Source organism: Hemitrygon akajei, chromosome 11 (assembly GCF_048418815.1).
Source record: "Hemitrygon akajei chromosome 11, sHemAka1.3, whole genome shotgun sequence".
Lineage (NCBI taxonomy): Eukaryota > Metazoa > Chordata > Chondrichthyes > Myliobatiformes > Dasyatidae > Hemitrygon > Hemitrygon akajei.
The window spans coordinates 145005785-145028444 of NC_133134.1; the positions used below are offsets into that span (position 1 = coordinate 145005785).

Sequence of the window (22660 nt, forward strand, 5' to 3'; positions counted from 1 at the left end):
TATCCCTTGGAGTACAGTTAAGTCAATCATCAAGAAATGGAAAGAGTCTGGCAGAACTGTAAATCTTCCTAGAGCAGGTAGTCCTCACAAACTGAGTGACCGTGCAAGAAGGGGACGAGTGAGGGAGGTCACCAAGAGACCTACGACAACTCTGGAGGAGTTACAAGCTTCAATTGCTGAGATGGGAGAGACTGTGCAGAGAACAACTGTTGCCTGAGTGCTTCATCAGTTAAATGCCCTGCATATTTTTGGAATTTGAGGGGCACTGGAGTATCTGGTGAATATTCACAAAAATCACAGAGGGAATGTGCAAATTTTGTAAAGATGGTGATTCAATTCAGGGATGAACCTGGCTTCTTAGACAAGTGAGGATGCAGAACAAACTGCTCACAAATGTGCCAACATTTTAGTTTAAAGGGTCAGACATTTTCTGAGAAAACATGAGTGTGAAGAGGATGAAGTGGAGCTGTGGACACACAGCACATTGCTTTAAGTGATCAGAAACCAGAGATGCTCCTTGAGGCTGAATAATATTCACACCGAATCCAGCCAAAAAGGGAAGTTTCAAGGGAGAATATCAGTTACGTGAGCTTTGTTATTTAAAATGGCCCAAAACTAAAATTTAATGTTTGCATAATTTATATGACTATTGTTCAGTGATAAATGGAAGCTCTTTCGAGTCAAGTGGAAGAAATGACCATTCAGCTGTACAGCCACCTAGTGGCTCAGAATATAACTTCAGCAGTAATAAGTAATGCTGCAAAAGCTGAAATGGTCAACCCGTGGAATCGTAAATAAATAAAAAACTGAAATCAGGCAAATTAGGCAACTTTCTTCAGAAGAACAGATCTTTTAAAAACAAGTTTCCATACTTCTCTGATTCCTATGACCTAGAACATTAAATTACTTTCCAGGGAAATTAACTAACCAATTGAATGTTTCCAGAATTTTTGTTAATCAGAATTTAAATTTGAGCCACTGATTCACCATGGCCTATTTACACTTTCTCCAGACATCATTTTTTACATGGGTTCCATTGTATTTAGCAGTACACCCTTTTATCATTCAAAAATCTCCTGCCTCATTTAATCTTTCATCCCCTCCTTTCCTCTCACCCTGAAACATTAACTCTCCAGGTCTTAAAGCTCACTGTTTCTTTCTCTACAAAAGAACCAACCAGTTCCCCTCCACCACCACCCTCTTCAATCTGGCAGAACTGGTCCTCACCCTCAACAATTTCTCCTCCAGTTCCTCCCACATTCTCCAAACTCAAGGGGCAGCCACAGGGAAATGCACAAGCCCCAGCTATGCCTGCTCTTCAATGGCAAGATAGAACAGTCCATGTTCCACGCCTTCCCTGGTAATGCTTCACAAATCTTCCTGTGCTACATTGACAACTGAATTGGTGCAGCTCCAGGTACCCATGCTGAGCTCGTCAATTCCACCAACTTTGCCTCCAACTTCCACCCTTGTCAGTAATCTGGGAGTACAGTTAGACGAGAAGCTAGACTGGACTGCCAACACAGATGCCTTGTGCAGGAAGGCACAGAGTCGACTGTACTTCCTAAGAAGGTTGGCGTCATTCAATGTCTGTAGTGAGATGCTGAAGATGTTCTATAGGTCAGTTGTGGAGAGCGCCCTCTTCTTTGTGGTGGCGTGTTGGGGAGGAAGCATTAAGAAGAGGGACGCCTCACGTCTTAATAAGCTGGTAAGGAAGGCGGGCTCTGTCGTGGGCAAAGTACTGGAGAGTTTAACACCGGTAGCTGAGCGAAGGGCGCTGAGTAGGCTACGGTCAATTATGGAAAACTCTGAACATCCTCTACATAGCACCATCCAGAGACAGAGAAGCAGTTTCAGCGACAGGTTACTATCGATGCAATGCTCCTCAGACAGGATGAAGAGGTCAATACTCCCCAATGCCATTAGGCTTTACAATTCAACCGCCAGGACTTAAGAACTTTTTAAAAAGTTATTATTAATGCTTTTTGAGATAGTGATTTAGATGCATATCATATTTTTTTACTGAGTTAAGTATTGTATGTTATTAGTTTTGCTACAAGTGTATGGGACATTGGAAAAAAAGTTGAATTTCCCCATGGGGATGAATAAAGTATCTATCTATCTATCTAATTCCACTTTGTCCATTTCTGACACCCCTTTCTCAATCTCTCTCTCACCAACTCCAGAGACAAAATGTCTAATGACATCTTTTATAACCCTAAAAGATTTCCAAGATAGTCAAGTGGTCCTACTGGCTGCCCGGTTGCACATTTCCTACTGCTCAAAATGGGGATAAGCTGACTGGAGCTTGACCAATTAAAACTACCAGCAGTGCCACGCATGCTTGGCTGCTTTAACTTCTGGGTTAACCTACTTGGAAACTGGCCGCTCTAAGCCGAGAAAATTACATGACAAATGATGACAACAAGAGTTTTGAAAATGCGTGTAATGTAATCAAGTAATCAGAAATTATGCAAGTTCAAATACTTTTTAGTTGAAGTTGAATGTTCTTCAAGATGGAGTACAGGTGTCCCCCGTTTTTTGAACGTTCGCTTTACGACACCTCACTGGCCAAGCAGCCAAGCTCCTCCCCCGGAACTGCATTCTAGCCGGCGTTGCTTAAACATGTGCCTGTGAGCATTTGTGTTTTATGTCGATTTATTTTGTGCATCCGTTAGCAAGATGAGTTCTAAGGTATTGGAAAAGCAATAATTGCAAAAAGGTATTCCTACATTATATAGGCTGTGTATTTATCAGATCATTTCTGCTTTTACTACATGTTACTGTTATTTTAGGTTTTATATGTTGTTTGGCATGATTTGGTAGGTTATTTTTTGGGGTCTGCGAACACTCACAAATTTTGCCCATATAAGTAAATGGTAATTGCCTCTTCACTTTACGACATTCCGGCTTACGAACCATTTCATAGGAACACTCTACCTTCGAATAGCAGGGGAAACCTGTATTCAGTACTCCATACTACTAGATTCTCACCCCAATCTGTTAAGGAGTGGGTGGTGGCCTCCTGTACATCAGCCTCCCCATGTTAAACAAAATCCCACACAGGTGCTTTCCATTAAGGGAATCCATCCTAACATTCACATTGGCCAAAAAATAAGGTTAAATACTGGAAATAGAGGCCGAGAGGTATTCATTTAGAATCCAAAATACTTTCACAAAATTAGACATATCAATACCAAGTCGCAGTCTCACAGCAACATCCCGACCTCCAGTGTTATCCGTTTTGGAGTTTTCATGCTCTCCCTGTGGTTGTGGGGGTGTCCGCTCGGTGTTCTCTTTTTGCTCCCTTACACCAAAGATTTGTAAGTTAACTGGCACCTGTATATTGCTCCTAGTGTGAAGGATATAGGGACAGTTGGAAATAATGTCGGGGAAACAGGATTAGTGCAGAATTAAAATACGTGATATAGTCTTGTTGGGTCAAAGGGTCCACTTCTTTACTTTATCACTACTATTCTTTGGTTCAATCATATAGATGATTTAATAAATTTAAAAGTACTAATAAGAATTGAAATTCCATCTCAGACATCAGAATATATTCAGCATTAACACTTACCTTTTCATCTGTCGTAGAAACTTTGATGTTGACAACAACTTCTTTCTGCAATCACCCACAGGGTTGATAATTTACCTCAAATTTATTTTATTTAATTATTGAGATACAATATGGAATAGACCCCTCTGGTCCTCTGAACCTGATTTAACCCTAGCCTAATCAGTTAACTTACCAGGTTGTACGTCTTTGGACTGTGGGAGGATACAGGAGTACCCGTAGGAAACACAGTCACGGGAGAACGTATGAACTCCTCTCAGGCAGTGGCGGGAATTGAACCTGGGCTGCCTGCACTGTAAAGCGGTGTGCGAACCACTGTGCTACAGTGCCTCCACAAATGTTATGCCTTTAAGGGCAAGATAGGGCAAATATAACAATTCAACATCAAAACTTGCACACAGAAAGTGCTTTTTAAACCTCATTATTAATCAAGCCAACTCAACTTATAAACTCCTACATAATGCACCTACTTAATAACCTTAGTCACCATCACTCAACAAGGGCAACTGCAAGGACACTCTGCTAGCACCAAGACCCAGAAATGACTTGTGTTACCAACTTGACATCACTGTCTGTTGAGTGAAAAGATCCAAGGCCTTCTCATGCAATGTTGCAAGATTCTGTTTCCATGGTGAAATGTAAAGCTATTTGCACTGTACTGCAGGCCTTCTGCCATTAACTTTAGACACTTGATTTTCTGAACCTGAATTTAACCCCTTTGCTGCATCCTTTGTACCTACTGAAAAGCTGCAATTTTTCACTGGTGTTAATGCATGAAGAAGCCTTTTCAGTTATTGTCAGATCAGACCATTTGAAATTCACAACGCCAATGTTTTTATTACAGCCTAAACTCCAGCATTATACAATGCCATTTTAATTCCTTACAATAAAGCAAGCTGACCTTAAAAAACTTAGATCCCGATTATGCTCCTTCTAAGACCAGCAGTTTGACTATCTGCCCTCACTTCTACATGCTACCATCTACTTTGAGTTAAATTACTATACAAACTTTGAATGCAACACAAAAAGGTTTTTATTTTAAATTCGTTTTGGAAAGCAAACTTCAAATGAATTTAAAATAAATTCAATATTATTGGGCTTCAATATTAATATTATTGGTCTTTTTAAGCAGATTGTTCTCAGATATTTTCTTGAATTGCTCTAGTTCATGCTACATAAAAACCTGTGATCAGAAACTGTGGAACGAGATCAGGACTGATGATGTTTCCTTGCCCCAGGGATACTGGAATCCCACACTATTGTGCTGAGTAATAAACCTAAAATTCCCTTGCTTCTTCATTTAAGTGATGGGCATTTTGAGACACTGAAAACTGCCAAGAGATGTTAACATCATTCCGATTTGTAAAGCTCTAATGAGACTCTGTACTCGAAATAAGTGATTAAACAGAAGACCCACTGCGAAAAAAAAATCAACTATTGTTTGGTATTTCCCATCTCCCCACTCACCAGCTCAAACTTAATTAACAATTATTATTTGTAGATTAAGCAACAGTTTGATACAAAATTTATATAGCATGTCCCTTCACAGGTTTCAGCAATTCCTCCAAAAGTTTTACTCTTTTGTATTTGTTGCACAAATTAAAGTGCAAATTCTGAAATGACAAAATGACTGTCGGGGGTGGGGGGGGGGGGGGGAATCATTTCCCAATGACATCAATATGCCAATTCATGAATATCAAAAATAAGCACCTACGCTGGACCCTAATTTGATAATTAACTGTTATAATTACACTTTGTTTTTAAAGGTCACTTCTTAAACTGTTCCGAAATTACATGCTATTTATTCAAAGAATCACACAGATGGAATTATACAAACAAGGAAAATACGACTGTTACAAATACAAGAAAATCTACAGTTGCTGGAAATCCAAGCAACACACACAAAATACTGGAGTAACTCAGCAGGTCAGACAACATCTATGGAAAACAGTAAACAGTTGCCGTTTCGGGCCAAGACCCTTCATCAAGAAATATGACTGTTGTAGCACATGCTCAAATCTAGGTTAGTGTTAACCTTACGGCATTTTCTTCAAAGCTGCATATAATGTGACAATATTTTCTGAATTTATGTCAAGAAGAAAACATTTAGAAAGTGGCATTTTCAAAATAGGTTAGAATAAGTGCCCCAACAGCAACCTACTACAACTTTCCCTAAATTCACTCGTGGTGCACTTCTCATGCTTTCAAAAGGATTGTTTTACATATTATCCGAAAGATGAATAAATTATTAACTTGATAATTACAAAATTATTAAACTACTTCAACATTAGAGAATTCATAATTTTGAACCCCTTGCCTAGCATTGGTTAACTTGAATTTCAGGAAGGGAAGTACACCACAATATCAAGGGTTTTAACAGCTTTTTCATAAATATGTCACAGGATAGAATACATTAATTGGAACAGGCAAACAGATGTTTATATTAACATCTTATTTGAGGTACAGCACTCCAATGAAATATGCCTTATAATATTGAACTAAATCACCTAACTCTAATGTCAACTGACTATCTTCTAACAATGAGGCAAGCGACATGGAAGAAGAGTCACAAATCATACCGCAATGATAAAGGGCAATTTATATGGTGCAAGTTTGAGAATCATAAAAAAGATGGTATACATTACTTTGCATCTTTCATATTGGTGTCTACTAATACAGCAATCTAAACTATTATCAAATTTCCTATATCCATTAAAACTATGTAAAAGGTCAGGGTCAGAAGCAGAAGCTTCAAGTTCCTTTCCTAATTGTCAGTACAACTACATTAGCATTTGTTCAGAAGGAATCAAAGTTTGCCTTCTTGCAAACAGCAAGCTCAAGTCAAATCTTTAGGGGAATTTTAAGTTTAAAATAGGTTCTTGAACCTAAGTGCAGACCTTGCCCAGTATCACTGTTAACAGCAGTTCTTCAATTCAACAAGAACAGAGCAGTCTCATTTTTTGTATCCTGCTTTGGAAGCGCTCCCAAAAAAAAAGCTGCCATTCTAGAAACACAAAAGTATCGATACAAATGCAGGGTTTTTGTCATATTCAAAAAGAATAACTATTCTTGCCTCATTACCAATAGTAATGCCAGTGTTATTTGCAGATGGCACATCGTTCCAAAATGACTCACTAATGGGACAAACAAACTGTAGACATAATCAAAAGAATTCAAGTAACATCTAGATTCCATACCCTGAGCATCAGTAGAAATTATTCCATGACAAAGACTGAAATACAGTCACGGGATACTCTTCAGATAAAACTAGCTTGTATCTGGAACACCTTAATGCAAGGTGGCCCAATCACTGGAGCTAAACAAAAATGATCATGTTTTTGCAATTATATTTGTTAATTCAGGTCCTGCATATCATTGCACTCAAGCACTTTAACCTTCTCAAAAAACAGGTTGTGATAAAACTTACTTTAGCAATGGAAAGCATCTGAGAGACTATTTAGAATGTCCTCTCAGTTGAAGCAATGAGATTTAAAGTTTATTACTTCTGGTAAAGTTCATATTGATGAATAATTCTGTTGGAAGTTTTAATGCATACCATTAAAAAGCTTCAGGAAACAAGATTCAAGTATTTAAAATTTATTTTAAAGATTTTCATCTATTAAAATCAGTTTGGAGCATAATTTCTATCAGCAACTGCTAATTTTGGGGACTTATCTCCAGTCTTCTGAATTTACAAATATATACAGAACTTGACCAGTTTAGGGAAAATAGCCTATTAGATCTACAGGCCAGCATTTAGAGAACTGAATCTGATGACTTAGCCTCTGGAATAATAAAGATTCAGCATCTAAATCAAGTATGATTTGCAATGCAAAAATGGAAATAGCTAAAATCAGACTAGTGAGAGATTATTTGCAAGGTAAAATTTCTTATGCACTCAATGGATGTCTTCAATTGTGCCTTTGTTGTGTGGCTGCATAAAGTGTGCAAAGCAGGAAGTCTGTTGTTAGTTTATGGAATAATTCTTTATGTAGAAATTGCATTCTGTGCATTGTATGTACCTATGTGCCCATAATGCTACTACAAGCCTTCCATCATACTGAACCTCAACATACTTGTGCATTTGACAATAAAATTGACTTGACTGGCTTGTTTTCCAGTCTTGTTCTGTATTGTGAAACACTTGTGGGAGAAAAAAGGTCTTTAAATACACTAACATGATTGAAAATGTGGAGGAGCAACACCTTGTATTCTGTCTGGGTCGACTCCAACCTGATGGCATGAATATCAATTTCTCCTTCTGGGGTAAAAAAAAATCCTCCTCCCCTTCTTTATTCCCCACTCTGGCCCCTTTCCTCTTCTAAACTGCTTATCACCTCCTTCTTCTCTTTCTCCTACAATCCATTCTCCTCTCCTATTAGATTCCTTCCACTTCTACCCTTTTACCTTTCCTGCCCACCTGGCTTCACCCATCACCCAGCTATCCTTCTCCCCGCCACAATTTTTTATTCTAGTCTTCCCCCTTCCTTTCCAGTTCTGATGAAAGGTCTCAGCCCAAAACATCAATTGTTTATTCATTTCCATGGATACTGTCTGACTTGCTGAGTTCTTTCAGTATTTTGTGTGCGCTTTGAATTTCCAGCATCTGCAGAATTTCTCATGCTTATGATCGAATATTGTCTGTTCTGTGCTTTTGCTCTACACAAAAAAAAGACAGCTCAGAACACATATTGACATGAGTTTATGCCAATTCCACAAATAACAACCAAAACCTAAAAACAGATTAATAGCATTCCAGAGACTGTGTTGTTTCTGGCAGCAGTTTAAGCACTTAATAGTATTTTTGTGTTCCAAGGTGCAATAGTGGTTTCCCCCCATTAATCATGAAACCCAACCAGACAAATCTGCTTCCTAGCTGCTACAGGTTAAAAACACAGTCAACTACATGACTGTGGATAAACCATCAAATAATCACAAGGTAAAATTCCGTAGCTTTCAGATGTTTGGAAATGCTGATGTTTTATCAAGTCTACTTTTATTGTCATTTTGACCGTAACTGTTTGTACAGTGCATAGTAAAAATGAGACAATGTTTTTCAGGACCATGGTGTTACATGACACAGTACAAAAACTAGACTGAACTACATAAAAAAAGAACAACACAGAGAAAGCTACACTAGACTACAGACCTACACAGGACTGCATAAAGTGCACAAAAACAGTGCAGGCATTACAGTAAATAATAAACAGGGCAATAGGGCAAGCTGTGAGTCCAGGATTCGGGTATTGAGGAGTCTGATAGCTTGGGGGAAGAAACTGTTACATAGTCTGGCCGTGAGAGCCCGAATGCTTCGGAGCCTTTTCCCAGACGGCAGGAGGGAGAAGAGTTTGTATGAGGGGTGCATGGGGTCCTTCATAATGCTGTTTCCTTTGTGGATGCAGCGTGTAGTGTAAATGTCCGTGATAGCAGGAAGAAAGACCTCGATGATCTTCTCAGCTGACCTCACTATCCGCTACAGGGTCTTGCGAACCGAGATGGTGCAATTTCTGAACCAGGCAGTGATGCAGCTGCTCAGGATGCTCTCAATACAACTCCTGTAGAATGTGATGAGGATGGGGGTGGGAGATGGACTTTCCTCAGCCTTCGCAAAAAGTAGAGACACTGCTGGGCTTTCTTTGCTATGGAGCTGGTGTTGAGGGACCAGGTGAGATTCTCCACCAGGTGAATACCAAGAAATATGGTGCTCTTTACGATCTCTACCGAAGAGCTGTCAATGTTCAGCGGGGAGTGGTCGCTCCGTGCCCTCCTGAAGTCAACAACCATCTCTTTTGTTTTGTTCACTTTAAGAGACAGGTTGTTGGCTCTGCACCAGTCCGTTAGCCGCTGCACCTCCTCTCTGTAAGCTGACTCATCGTTCTTGCTGATGAGACTCACCACGGTCATGTCATCGGCGAACTTGATGATGTGATTCGAGCTGTGTGTTGCAGCACAGTTGTGGGTCAGCAGAGTGAACAGCAGTGGACTGAGCACGCAACCCTGGGGAGCCCCCGTGCTCAGTGTGATGGTGTCGGGAGATGCTGCTCCCGATCCGGTCTGACTGAGGTCTCCCAGTCAGGAAGTCTAGGATCCAGTTGCAGAGGGAGGTGTTCAGGCCCAGTAGGCTCTGCTTTCCAATCAGTTTCTGAGGGATGATTGTGTTGAATACTGAACTGAAGTCTATGAACAGCATCCGAACGTACGTGTCTTTTTTGTCCAGGTGGAGGGTGGTGGCAATGGCGTCATCTGTTGAACGGTTGGGACGGTACGCATACTGCAGGGGGTCCAGTGAGAGGGGCAGCAGGGTCTTGATATGCCTCATGACGAGCCTCTCGAAACACTTCATGATGATGGATGTAAGTGCAACGGGACGGTGGTCATTTAGGCAGGACACTGAAGACTTCTTCGGCAGGGGGACAATGGTGGCAGCCTTGAAGCACGTTGGAATGGTGGCGCTGCTCAGGGAGATGTTGAAGATGTCAGTGAGAACATCTGCTAGCTGGTCTGCACATCCTCTGAGCACTCTACCAGGGATGTTGTCTGGTCCAGCAACCTTCTGTGGGTTGACCCTGCACAGGGATCTTCTCACGTTGCCATGGAGAGACACAGCACCTGGTCATTTGTAGGAGGGGTGGACGTCCCCGCCGCCACGTCATTTTCCGCCTCAAACCGGGCGTAGAAGGTATTCAGCGCATTTGGGAGGGAGGCATCACCTGCAGAGTCAGGTGATGTTGTCTTGTAATTGGTGATGTCCTGGATGCCCTTCCACATGCGCCACATGTCACTGCTGTCCTGGAAGTGACTGTGGATTAAGCTGGACATGTGCACACTTTGCCCCTCTGATGGCTCGGGACAGTTTGGCCCTTGCTGTTGTTAGAGTTGCCTTGTCGCCTGCTCTGAAGGTGGAGTCGCGGGACCTCAGCAGCGCACGCACCTCTGCGGTCATCCATGACTTCTGGTTAGCGCCTATAGTGATGGTTTTGGACAGAGTAACATCATCAATGCACTTGCTGATGTAGCTGGTCACTGATGCTGTGTACTCCTCTAAGTTGGTAGAGTCGCCATTGGTTGCAGCCTCCCTGAACACGTGCCAGTCAGTGTGCTCAAAACAGTTCTTGAAGAGCAGAGATGGCTCCTGCTGGCCAGGTTTTCACCTGCTTCTGAACTGGTCTGAAGTGCCTGTCGAGCGGTCTGTATGCTGGGATTAGCATAACAGAGATGTGGTCTGAGTATCCGAGGTGGGGGCAGGGCTCTGCCCGGTACGCGTCGGGGATGTTTGTGTAAACCAGGTCCAATGCGTTCTCCCGCCTCGTTGCAAAGTCCACATACTGATGGAATTTGGAGAGCACTGACTTAAGGTTCACGTGGTTAAAATCACCGGCGACAATAAACAGACCATCAGGATGTGCGTTCTGCAGTTCGCTAATAGCCCCGTACAGTTCACAGAGTGCCTCCTTAGATTTAGCGCTGGGGGGAATGTAGACACCGAATATAAGGACAGAGGTGAATTCCCGTGGCAAATAAAATGGTCTGTGTCAAACTGCCACAAACTCCACTAACGATGAGCAGTGTCTGGAAACCAGCACAGAGTTCTTACACCATTCCGTGTCGATGTAAACACAGACACCACCACCGCGAGCCTTACCGGAGACGGCTGCATCTTTGTCCGAACGAAACAAAACTAGCCTGTCTAGCTGGATGGCAGCGTCTGAAATCCCATCAGTGAGCCATGTCTCTGTGAAGACAAACGCGGAGCAAACTCTGTACTCCCGCCGAGTATTACGTTGGAGTCGGATGTTGTCCATTTTATTGTCCAGGGAGCGGACATTGGAGCGCAGAATGGACTGGAGAGCCGGCCAGATGGGGTTTGCTTTTAGCCTGGCACGGACCCCTACTCGTTTGCCTCACTTCTGCTTCCTTGCACATCGCTTTCGACGTCCGTCTCCAGCTACCAGCATCACGCAAGTCCAAGGAATGTAGGCCCGTTCCCCTCAGCAAGCCGACGTCGCGAAATTCAGCCAGATCTTTGTGAAGGTTATGGCATTAACTTGAACAGTTTTGAGCATCAAAGTTAGCAGATTTGAATACATATTACAACTAAAGTTAATTTAAATGCATGTAAAACTGCCCCCTTTGCTGAAAGATCTTAACTTAAAAGTGTGACCATTTTATAAGTTCTTACAACCACAGCCATCTTCTCATTGTACAATGACAATATACACCTCTAGAACGATTTATTGGGTAATAATAAGCACTAATGTTTCAGACTACTATTCTCTCTCTCTCTCTCTTAAATCAACTTCTATTTGCCCATTTCAGATTAGAAATTAGACCTAGAATCATGGCCAAATTGTGGCTCATCAAGCCACCAAATAAATGCATTTGAGAAAAGGCAGGCAAGAATAATTTTAACATTTTTTTATTCACCTGCACATAGGCAATAAATTATGCAAAGAGAATATCAAAATAAAAAATGCAATCAACAAATTTGTTTAACTTTTGAAAAGTAAAGACCAATTAGGTACCCACCTCGAAGAACCGGAGTTCAAATTCAGCCTGGCTAAATACCGGTAGGTCTTGTGTGAAAATTGGTTTGGGAAGTCCTCATCCAATCCCTCCTGGGCATCAGCCCAATAAAACAATTACTATTTTTGCAGTAATTGTCTATATTCAACTTTACATACCCCAAGAAAGCTAATTAGTGAAGTAAATTGAGTTGGTATGGCAAAAAGGACTTTGACAAGTGCATTATTTTAATACACAAGCACAATCCATTGGCGTTTCTTAACATATGCATCTAGTTAAAACATTAAACTGAAATTCTATTAGCACAGTCACTAATACATTTCTGGACCATGACTCTTGTATTAATTTCCTTTGCCATTTTATACAACATCAGCGAAACATTGTAAAATCTTACCACTGAATTCTCAATCTATTCTGTGCCATTACAAAAGCTGTGGCTATGAGAAGGGAGTGAGGGGTTAAAAAAAACGTGGTTATTTCAAGTACTGTTTGAGGTCCCGCAATACATTTCTTTCTACACTACGACAAAAGATGTACTAAATTCACAACACCATGAAACTTCATTACAGAATGTTTCCATTACACATGCAAACTTACAGTTTTATAGAAATTACAGCAGTGACAACTCAAATCTGATCTCCTATTTTATAAACAACATTTATACCAAACCCATAACTCCTTTCAGTGCTTTGTAAGCTATGCATTAGCTTATCGGAGTTATTGCACTGTAGGTCAATGGGGTATCTTTGTTGCAAACAAAAAAAAAGTTTGACACAGCAATAAATTAAATCTTGCATGGTCTTTTTTGAAGAGTATTGAAGATACTTATGAAATTCCTTGCTCTTCATAAGTATAGCAGGATCCACAACAAGGGTGAAGGGCTCAATGCAACAGCCCCTCAGCACGGTTGTCTCATGCCACTCCAGAGTACTTCCATGTCACTTTTACTTAACACAAGATTATTTTAAAAAATATTTAATTTATACAAATAGTGCTTTAGATAAAGATCAGATAAGGCAGAAAGCATCCAAATGTAAGACTGTTGGCAACCATAATGGATTATTCCATTTCTATTCACTTATGTCTCAACCATATCCTTCAGGCCAAATATCAATCTAACCCTCAGTGTTCGAAGGCTAAATGTCTACACGTGCTCATTTTCATAATTCATTATCTAACCAGTTGCAGTTTTCTGGGCTAAAAGATATAGACATAGCTGTTTTTGGCTTTGGATGTGGACAACACCCAGCCAATGCCTCTTTAGAATACCACAACATCTTCCTGCTAATTAGTGAAAATCAGAAAAAAACTTGCATTGGCCTTTAAGGCAGTTCTCAACTACCATCACCAAATCTACAAAATCACAGGATAAACTGAGTTCTTCATTCGGTGTTTCAAAGAATACAAAGTTACCTAATTGAAATCTACAAAGTATTCCTTGGGCTTTCAAAGTATAGATGCAAGGATGATTTCTCTCGGCTCTGATGTCAAGAAAAATGCACCACGATCTCAAAATAAGGGACAGGTCATTTCAGAAAAAATGACTAGAGGAAACTGGTTCATCCAGTTTCTAGTGAATTCTTGACATTTATTACCAAGAGGAACATTGAGACTCAAATGCCAAGCATATTCAAATTGATAGATGATTTTTAGATATTTTGAGAATTGAGAGACATGGGTTAGTATAAGAAAACAGCATGCTTTCATTACATTATTAAGTGTAGGTTCAGACCCAAAGGAACAAAAACATGTCTATTTATTTCTTATGCTCCTTTAAACCACAACTGCAGTCCACTTCCAATGCCAATCTTTCTTTTCCCACAATTCTTCAACTCTCATCTATATCTACTCAACTTCCAGACCAGAACACGTCAGTTACCACTTGACCATTCTTCAATATGTTGGGCCCAGAATAGATACGGAGATGTTGACATGCAGGAACTTGAAACTGCTCACACTTTCCACTACGACACTTCAATGAGAATTAGTATGTATTCCCTCAACTTCCCCTTCCTGAAGTTCACAATCAATTCCTTGGTCTTACTGACGTTGAGTACAAGATTGATATAGCAACACTACTCAAGCAGCCACATTTTCTCATTCCTGTATGCCACCTTGGCACCATCTGAGATTACATCACCAACAGTTGCGTCATTGGCAAATTTATAGATGGCATTTGTGCTATACCCAGCCACACAGTCATGGGTGTAGAGAGTAGAGCAGTGGGCTAAACACACATTCTTGATGTGTGCCTGCGTTCGCTGTCAGTGAGGAGGAGATGTTATTCCCAATCCACACTACTATTTTAATTTAATATTTAATAGCCATATATACTTACTATAATTGTTTCTTTCTAAATTTATGTATTTCAATGTACTGCTGCCATAAAGTTAACAAATTTCACAACATATGCCAATGATATAGATCTGAATCTGATGTCTCCCAACGAGGAAGTCAAGGATCCAGTTGCAGAGCGAGGTACAAGTTTTGAAGCTTGTTAATTAGCACTGAGAGTATGATGGTGTTGAATGCTAAGCTGTAATCAATAAACAGCAGCCTGATACAGGTATTGCTGCTGTCCAAGGCCAAGTGGAGAGCCAGTGAGACCTACAGTGGCAGTAAACAAATTGCAGTGGGTCTAGGTCCTTGCTTAGATACAAGTTAATTCTGGCCATGACCAACCTCTGAAAGCACTTCATCACACCGTTTGTAAGTGTAATTGGGCAGAAGACATTAAGGTAGTTCATGCTGCTCCTCTTGGACATTGATATGAATGATGCCCTTTTAAAACAAATGCACTGGTCCTCATTTCTAATAGCAGGGTAGCAAAAATTCTCCTTGGCTATTTGGACTGTGAATACTAACCTTAAGATATGTGAAATCATTCACGTGGAAATTGGAGTAGACCCATTCTACTTATCTGACTTCACAATATTTCACCTTCACACACAGGAAGCAGCATTAGGAAAACAAAGTATGCTGACTTACCTTATTCTTCCCATCTATCCTAAATTGCAACTCAGTATACATTCCTAACTACAGTGCCAAGGATGCTGTGAGAAGCCCTTTAAAATGGAGCTAAGTATATAAAGGAAGCAGCAATTCTCAAAACAAACCACACACACACACACAAATATAGTGGGCTGCAGTTAATTAGGACAACATTGGGACCTGTACATTTTGGCACAATTAAATGGCGGCCACAATTAGCCAAAATTTCATGGAAATAGTTAAAAAATATTAAAAAATACAAACTAACATTTAACTGGGCAAGAAATTATATAGTTAAATGAAATATTGAACAAATTAGGACGCTGCCAATACTACTTTAGTACGATAAAACCGTGTTGGTTCCTAAAAGTTGTCGGAGAAATTCATCCAGTGTGCACTGCCATTTTTTGATTGACTGTAAATGAACAAACTCAGTGCAGATCATGGACTTCCTTCAAGTAAAGCTTTCAAGAACTGCATCTTCCAAATCTTCATTTTCATTGTAATATTCAAGATGATTGCCAATGTATTCAATTTCTTTCTTGAAGCATTGGAATTATTTCAGTTCTATTCACAGCCATTTACAGCCTTCTTATGCCACGGACCACTGCCATTAACCGAGGGGTCCATGGACCCCAGGGTGAGAACCCCTGATTTATGGCATCGCCAAGCCTGAATGCTTGAAACCACAGTGAGCAACAGCTCAGAATTGTCTTAATATTCATTTCTCGCCAACTATCAGTGACAAAAATCACTGCTTTTTGAACACAAACACCCACAACTGACTATTTAAAAACTGATTGATCTAAGTATGGTGTAGAGTTTAACGGTCATGCAAGTGCATGCAACTGAAGCTAGTAAGAAACTGCTTGGCAACACTCTTCCGACCGAGTGACATAATGCCCCAAATAAACACTGGGAATCCCAGCTATTTTCTCAACTAGTTTTTGTTCTTTAAGATTTGTCCCAACCTGATTAACCAATGGCTGAATTAAATGGAATCTACTGTATTTGGACATACACATATGATAGCCATAATTTATTCTATTGACTTGTAACTATCTTCCTGTTATATTAATTTAGTCAACTTGTAAAACTGAATTTCATTCACTTTCACCATCACCAATTCTGGAGGCATTTCAATAGAAATTTTATTGTCCCATCATAATGGTTTACTGTTCATTAAACTTTGCATTCATTACAAAATTATAAATGAAACTGGTATTAATTAAAATTCATCCCCTAGAACAAATCCATTACATTTTCTAAACAAGTCACTGTAACCCACTTGGTTAATCTACTGCAGTAAGCTGGGAATCCCTCCTCAGAAGGGAAACACAACGACAGATGTGCTTGAGCAATGATTGTACAACCTTAGGCATACTGCCAACAGGCACTCCTCCAAGAGAGTCAGCTCCATATCAATAATGGATAATGAAGGCTTCTCTAGGCAAGAGCATAAGCTCGCAATAAAATGGCATAAAGCCACTCAAACTAAAAAATTGCTGCATTGCTTCTGCCAGTTGCAAACCTACATAAAGGCAACGGAATTAGGTTGACCAACTTGAAACAATTCAAAGCACACAGGACTGCTAACTTGTATCACTGTCTTCTTGCAGCTTATTGGCGAGATAGGGTCATCCGACCGCCTGGCAGACAGAAAATAATACAAGTCTCTTGGAGAAGGGCAGCAACCATTGGACACAGACCAAGATGCCACTACCACACACAGGGTCAGTATTGTTCACTATTATTCATCGTCTCTCTCAATGCATTTATCATTCAATTAAGTCTGTGTTCACACCAAGCTCAGCAGAAAAGAGCCTTCAATCAGACAGCAAACCTTACCAACACCGTACCTCAAAGCAGTTCATAGTTGTCACTCGAGCTTTGTCTTTCAGCAAAAGAGTACTGTTTGCAAATGTTTGGCAGCTGTTTTACTCCTCAAGAGGGATACAGGAGTGTTTGTCCATTACAACAAATCTCATTGCTTTTTAGTTGAGGAGCCTTATTCATTCAATTTGATCACTCTAGCCTTTGTATTTAGTTTGTCAGATCATTGTACTGTACGTACTTAAACAGGAAAAGTTTCAAATGCACTGACACTGAAAAGGCTCTGGAACACAATGGCTATACCAAACTACTTTGAAATGAAGTCTAATTTAATAAAACGTACAGTTATTAGTGTCGCAACCAGTGAAAAAGTTTTGAAGAAATCTTTTGAATCCCAAAGAACACATCAGCAACAATGCAGACCTGTGATTAAGTCACGCTGGACACAGACATGCAGTAGAGGGCAGAGCTACACAAACAGCTCCAACACTTGGCAGAGAAGCTAGATGGTGCTAACAATCAATAAGTGAAATGTCAGAGTCTTCAAACGTTGACATTGTATAACCTTTACTCAATACGACAGGAAAAAGGAATTGGATTCGACAACCAGTCGCATCTTTCATTAGTCTAATGAAGAAAGGAAATAGTTCAGCATTTTCAAAACAAAATAATACACCTATCTCAACATTGAGGATGAAAAGTTTAATTAGGTCACCGATTCTTGTTATAGCAAAAAGCAGGGCCTTAAAAGTGTCCTAAGAATTCTGCAGAATTTAGATGAATATAATTAACCCATATTTTATTGTGGACCATATCCCTCTGCTAAAATAGCACAATCTGTTAATATTTCAGATCAAGTGTCAAAAGGTTTGCATGCCACAAACAAACTTCAAACTAACTCCTGGGATTATTTTGAAACTTAATGATGTAATTAGAGATATTAATAAATTAGTATTAAGGACACCAATTACACTCACCTTGCATAAAAACAAAGCTGGTTTCAGTTTCCTCTAACACAGGACAGGTGCACCTGGCTTAAAGCCAAAAGCAAAACCACTAAGATTTGTTACAGTTCTAACCTGGTATACTACATCCCAGCTCAGCCTTGCTGCCCCATATCTGCCCTGCAGCCAACCTCTCCAAATCCAACTTGGGTAAGTGCAGGTCTGTAGCACTGGTACAACACTAAAGAATCAACCTTTCAGACAGAAGTCTGGGAGCAACTCCAAATCCAGACTGGGTGAAGAAACAGAATTAAAGGAACAGTGAAGGAGATGATTGAATGACTAGCAAGGAGTACGCAGCACAGCCCTTTTTAATATTTTGTAGGACCTTCAAGTCCTTTTCTGAATGTGTAAGGAACTAATGCTACAGATTGAAGTCAGCTTTAGTTTTCTAACTAAAGTTTTCTCTGGATCGATGATTATAGCCTTGAAATTTTTGTGGATATTGTTAATATGCAAGTGTGGACCAGCAACTATTTTCATAGATGTTAAATTATTTCATATAAATGAATGAACATCCCTTAAATAAGCAAAGATATGCAAAATAAACATACTTACTTGATGATATCGTCAATAGCAATCAAGAACCTTTCAGTTAACTTCTTCCGTTATTAATTCAGTTTCAGATAACTAAGGTCAATAATTCACTTTCTTCCTGCCTGCATAGCCACATGAGTGCTCATCATTTAAACAAGAACAGACAAAATGCATTACTAATCACTCTCCGATTGTCTTAAGATGGAGAAAGGAATTTTATAATTGGTGACATTTATGTTAACAGGCACAAAAGGGGCAACTATTTCCTCTTCAGCCCTCTCTTACAAATATCAATAACTGGTAGCAGCAATCAAGTTCTACAAAGCACAGTCTGATTAATAAAATAGAACAGCTTACATTATATATATTCTTTTCATATTCATAATTTCTTAATACCGTCAAAAACCAGCAGTTCATTTATAGCATCAGAAAGCATTCTAACTGAGAAATATTCTATTGGCTCATCAAGATTTGCCATCAATCCAAAAATATTCACTTTTTTTCTTGCTTTCACTCAAAGGTTATTTAATGATTGTGCTTTCTGCCTCAGTACTATTTTGTAGTAGATAATTACACTTGGAAAATTAATTCTAACCTCTCCCACTAATTCTCAAGTCTCTTTTCATAACCAGATAACTGATTTGCCTAAATAACCGATTATTGTTTTCAAACTTACATTAATCTTGTATAATTTCCTCTTATCTTTGGTCAGTGCAGAAGATAAACCCAAATATCCACAACTGGTTTCTACTGATTTCTGTTAAGAAACAAACTAATCTTGTAGGTTTAAGGATGCCTTTCAACAAACACATTGCAATCTAATAAAAATATTGTTCAGTAAAGAAGCAAAATGTTCAGTAATTATCTAAGTAGAACAGTTAATCTTTCCTAGATTTGAGGCAATTGCTTCAAGGCATTAATTTTTTTTAAAAACTGAAACTTCTAATTGAAGGAACCAGCACTATCACAGCAAAATAAAGCACAAACCAACTTTAAGAAACAAACCAGCATCTCTGAAAGACTGAAGAATAATTCTTCGAAACAAAATTTCTTAGCATTAACATATACACACCTTTGCTTCAAATTGTTTCAACTAAACTGATTAGGAATAACTGTTAAGACGTAAAAGTTAAAACTACTTTTAAAATGACTAGTAAAAATGGAGAAGGATCATGATGTCAAAACAAAAAAAGTTGCCCAAAGAGAACTTAAAAGTATTCATTGACTGCGGTCTGTACCTTTACTTTCAGAATTTACAAATATAGTCGCCGTTTTAATTAATAGACAACAGGACTTTTGATTTTGTTTTAGGACACTTTGTTTTTAGGGCATACAGTCATTGAAGTTCTTGGTGGAGGAAAGCCAGAGCAAATAGTGGTTGATGGATCAGTACTCTGACAGCCAGGCTAAGCTGGTTCTGAAGCAGCTATCACAGTAAGCATTGAATGATATTGGCAAATTTGTTCATTCTCAGTATTTGTTTACAAGACCATTAAGTAAGGCATCACAGCTAGACTAAATGCTTGACAAGCAAACCTCACCCTGCCAAAAAAAAAATCACCTTTTGGTAACAAACATACTCTAGATTTGAAAGTTTTTTATAATTTCTAAATGTCCTATTATTCCTCTCAGACCAGTGGACTTAGATCCGGCTGACATATACCAATTTGTCATAAATGTTTACTTCTGCACTACAATTTGACTTGGCATTGTAATCACACTTTTCATCCTTTTTATCAAAATCTCAGAACTCCATTACAAGGGCAATTAAATTCAACTTGGTAAAATTGTGCAATGCAGAACAACAAACACCTATCTTTCATTGACTGATTACGGTACATTTAACAAAGCAACAACCATTTTTAATAGTCAGTTGTCTACACAGTGGAGGCAGAAGGCTAGATTCTTCACATCCAAGCTTCAGAAATCAACTTTGACTTTAATATAAGCAAAAGTGCTTAAGCACCTTGCAGTGTTCAAAACATCGACTATTGCACAAATGGATTAAAATTAAAATTCAAACCAACAGTGCAAAATCCTGGATGGGGAGAGCACCTGTGTGTCGGCATTAAGGTACTCAATTTCATTGTTTTAAAACTAAATTTCCATCATACCAATCACAAAACTTAGTCTTTGCTGATATTAAGAAACAAAGGCTATTTTACTTGCCAAGTGATTTAGATTCTGTGGCTACCAAAGTAATCAGAACTCTTCACTGAATTGCTTGTCTGTGCCAAATCAGATGATCCTTAATTGAACAACTGCCACTCAGTACCTTTCATCTCCATCAGAATGCCAGCCAGGTTCCTATCCCAACAACCAGCCATCAGAAAGTACTCAATGCATGATTAGTCAATAAAAATAAATAGAAGAATAATACAAAAATAAATATAGAAATAGCTTTGACAAAGGTTCACTGACAAATTTTCCACTTGCAGTCAGTAACTGGTCAAATCCATTCACAGAGAATTGCGGACAGGATTCAGGTACAGGAAAGCTGCAAGTCACTGGGACACTGAACTCCAGACTGAGGCAACAACTTCAGTAAAACAAAACATTAGGACAAGCTGAAATCAAGGGATTCCAAAATACTTCAATTAAAAAGGTTTAAACATTTCTCACCAGCAGCTGTACAAGAAAACATGAATTTGCAGGGTAGTGCTAAAATTGAGGCTTTAATTTTGTGCAATTATCGATCAATCTCAAATGATTTTGCCTACTGACAGTTCAGAACAATGAATGTGTCAAGAGCAGAAACAGAATCACTTTATTTTTTACTGTGTGAAACTCACCAGAATTGATTGCGGTTCGGTGCCAAGCAAAAAACACAGGACAATACCATAACAGACAACACAACAGCAACCAATAATGTTCTTAGAGGATAGTGCAGGCAGCCATGAACTATTAGTGCAAATGTCATCAAACTTGAATATATGTGAACATATTAACAGACTAAATAATTATCAACAGAACAAGGGAAGAGGAAAGACCATTTAAGCAGGTGTTATGCAGGGACAGTATTACGCCTGAGTGAGTTTATTTAAGAAACTGCGTAGCTACAAGAATGAAGCTTCAGAGGTGACTTGTAGTCCTGGTGGTGATGGACTTGTAGCATCTCCCAATTTGATGAATAGGTGACAGCTTGGGTGGGTGGGTGGGTGGGTGGAGTCAGCAGTAATTTTTCCAACTCTTTGCTCTTATGATGAACAGGTCTTTTAAAGTCAGTAGCTGACAACCAATGATCTTCACTGAGTGAGCAGAACTACATATAAAAATTAATCTCTTAACCAATCTGAGCAGAGATTTTTTTTAATATACGTTAATAAAAAGATCCTGTTTAACATGTAGAAAGGAAGTCAAAGGTTGGACATTGAGCTCAAACTATTTCAGTCTTTTAAACAAGCACTTAGGGACAGTCCTACTCCAGTCCATTCTTGATACTTCTGCATAAGCATCCTGCTTCTCCTAAAAATTCATTCCCTGCTTGCAAGACATGCCCTTCTGAACTTTTCAAGCAAGTCAAAAGGCTCCTCGGCAAGATTTAAATACACATTTTCATCAGTCAAGACAAGGCCAATCTCATCCCCTTGGTTCTCATCAAGAACTGTACACACATCCTTATGATAGCATTAAAAGCTGTTCAGTAAACTAACAACACTTAGCTTTGCAGGAATCACGAGTTAATATTTGAACTTTAAAGTCTTTGAACAACAAAGACTTTAAAGTCGAAACCACTTTAGCATGAGAGAGAATTGCACCAAACACAAGAGATAAAATGAGAGCATTTGAATTGTAAAAAAAATTGTTATGGATGCAAGTTATTTGGGCTAAATTTTACAGGAAGATAGGACACAACGTGGAAGGATGAAAATTATGCGATATTTAAAAAAACTTGCCGTTTTTCTAAACATGGCTAATAATTGAGACAAAATAAAACTGAAACGCTGATGAAACCTTTTCTGTAAACAGTAACCAACAAGGAAATCAATTTGAAGTAGTTTAGTAGAGATTGGACAGAACCTCCAATACGCTCCATGTTATTTAAGTACAGAGAAATGGTTTAAATCTTAAATAAAAACAGATTATTTTAATAGAAAACAATGTTTGGCAGTGGTAAAAGACACAGCTGGGATGATAGGGTGTAACTTCTGTGATCTCCTAGTCCTTGAAGAAACACAAAAGACCAAGAGGGGGAGAA

The 22660-nt window shown here is 39.2% G+C and overlaps 1 protein-coding gene across 9 annotated transcripts in view; it reads right to left on the reverse strand.

The window, feature by feature from the left end:
• The window catches only part of plagl2 (pleiomorphic adenoma gene-like 2), a 131860-nt gene that overhangs the window by 95555 nt on the left and 13645 nt on the right, over nt 1–22660 (reverse strand). The window lies entirely within an intron of this gene.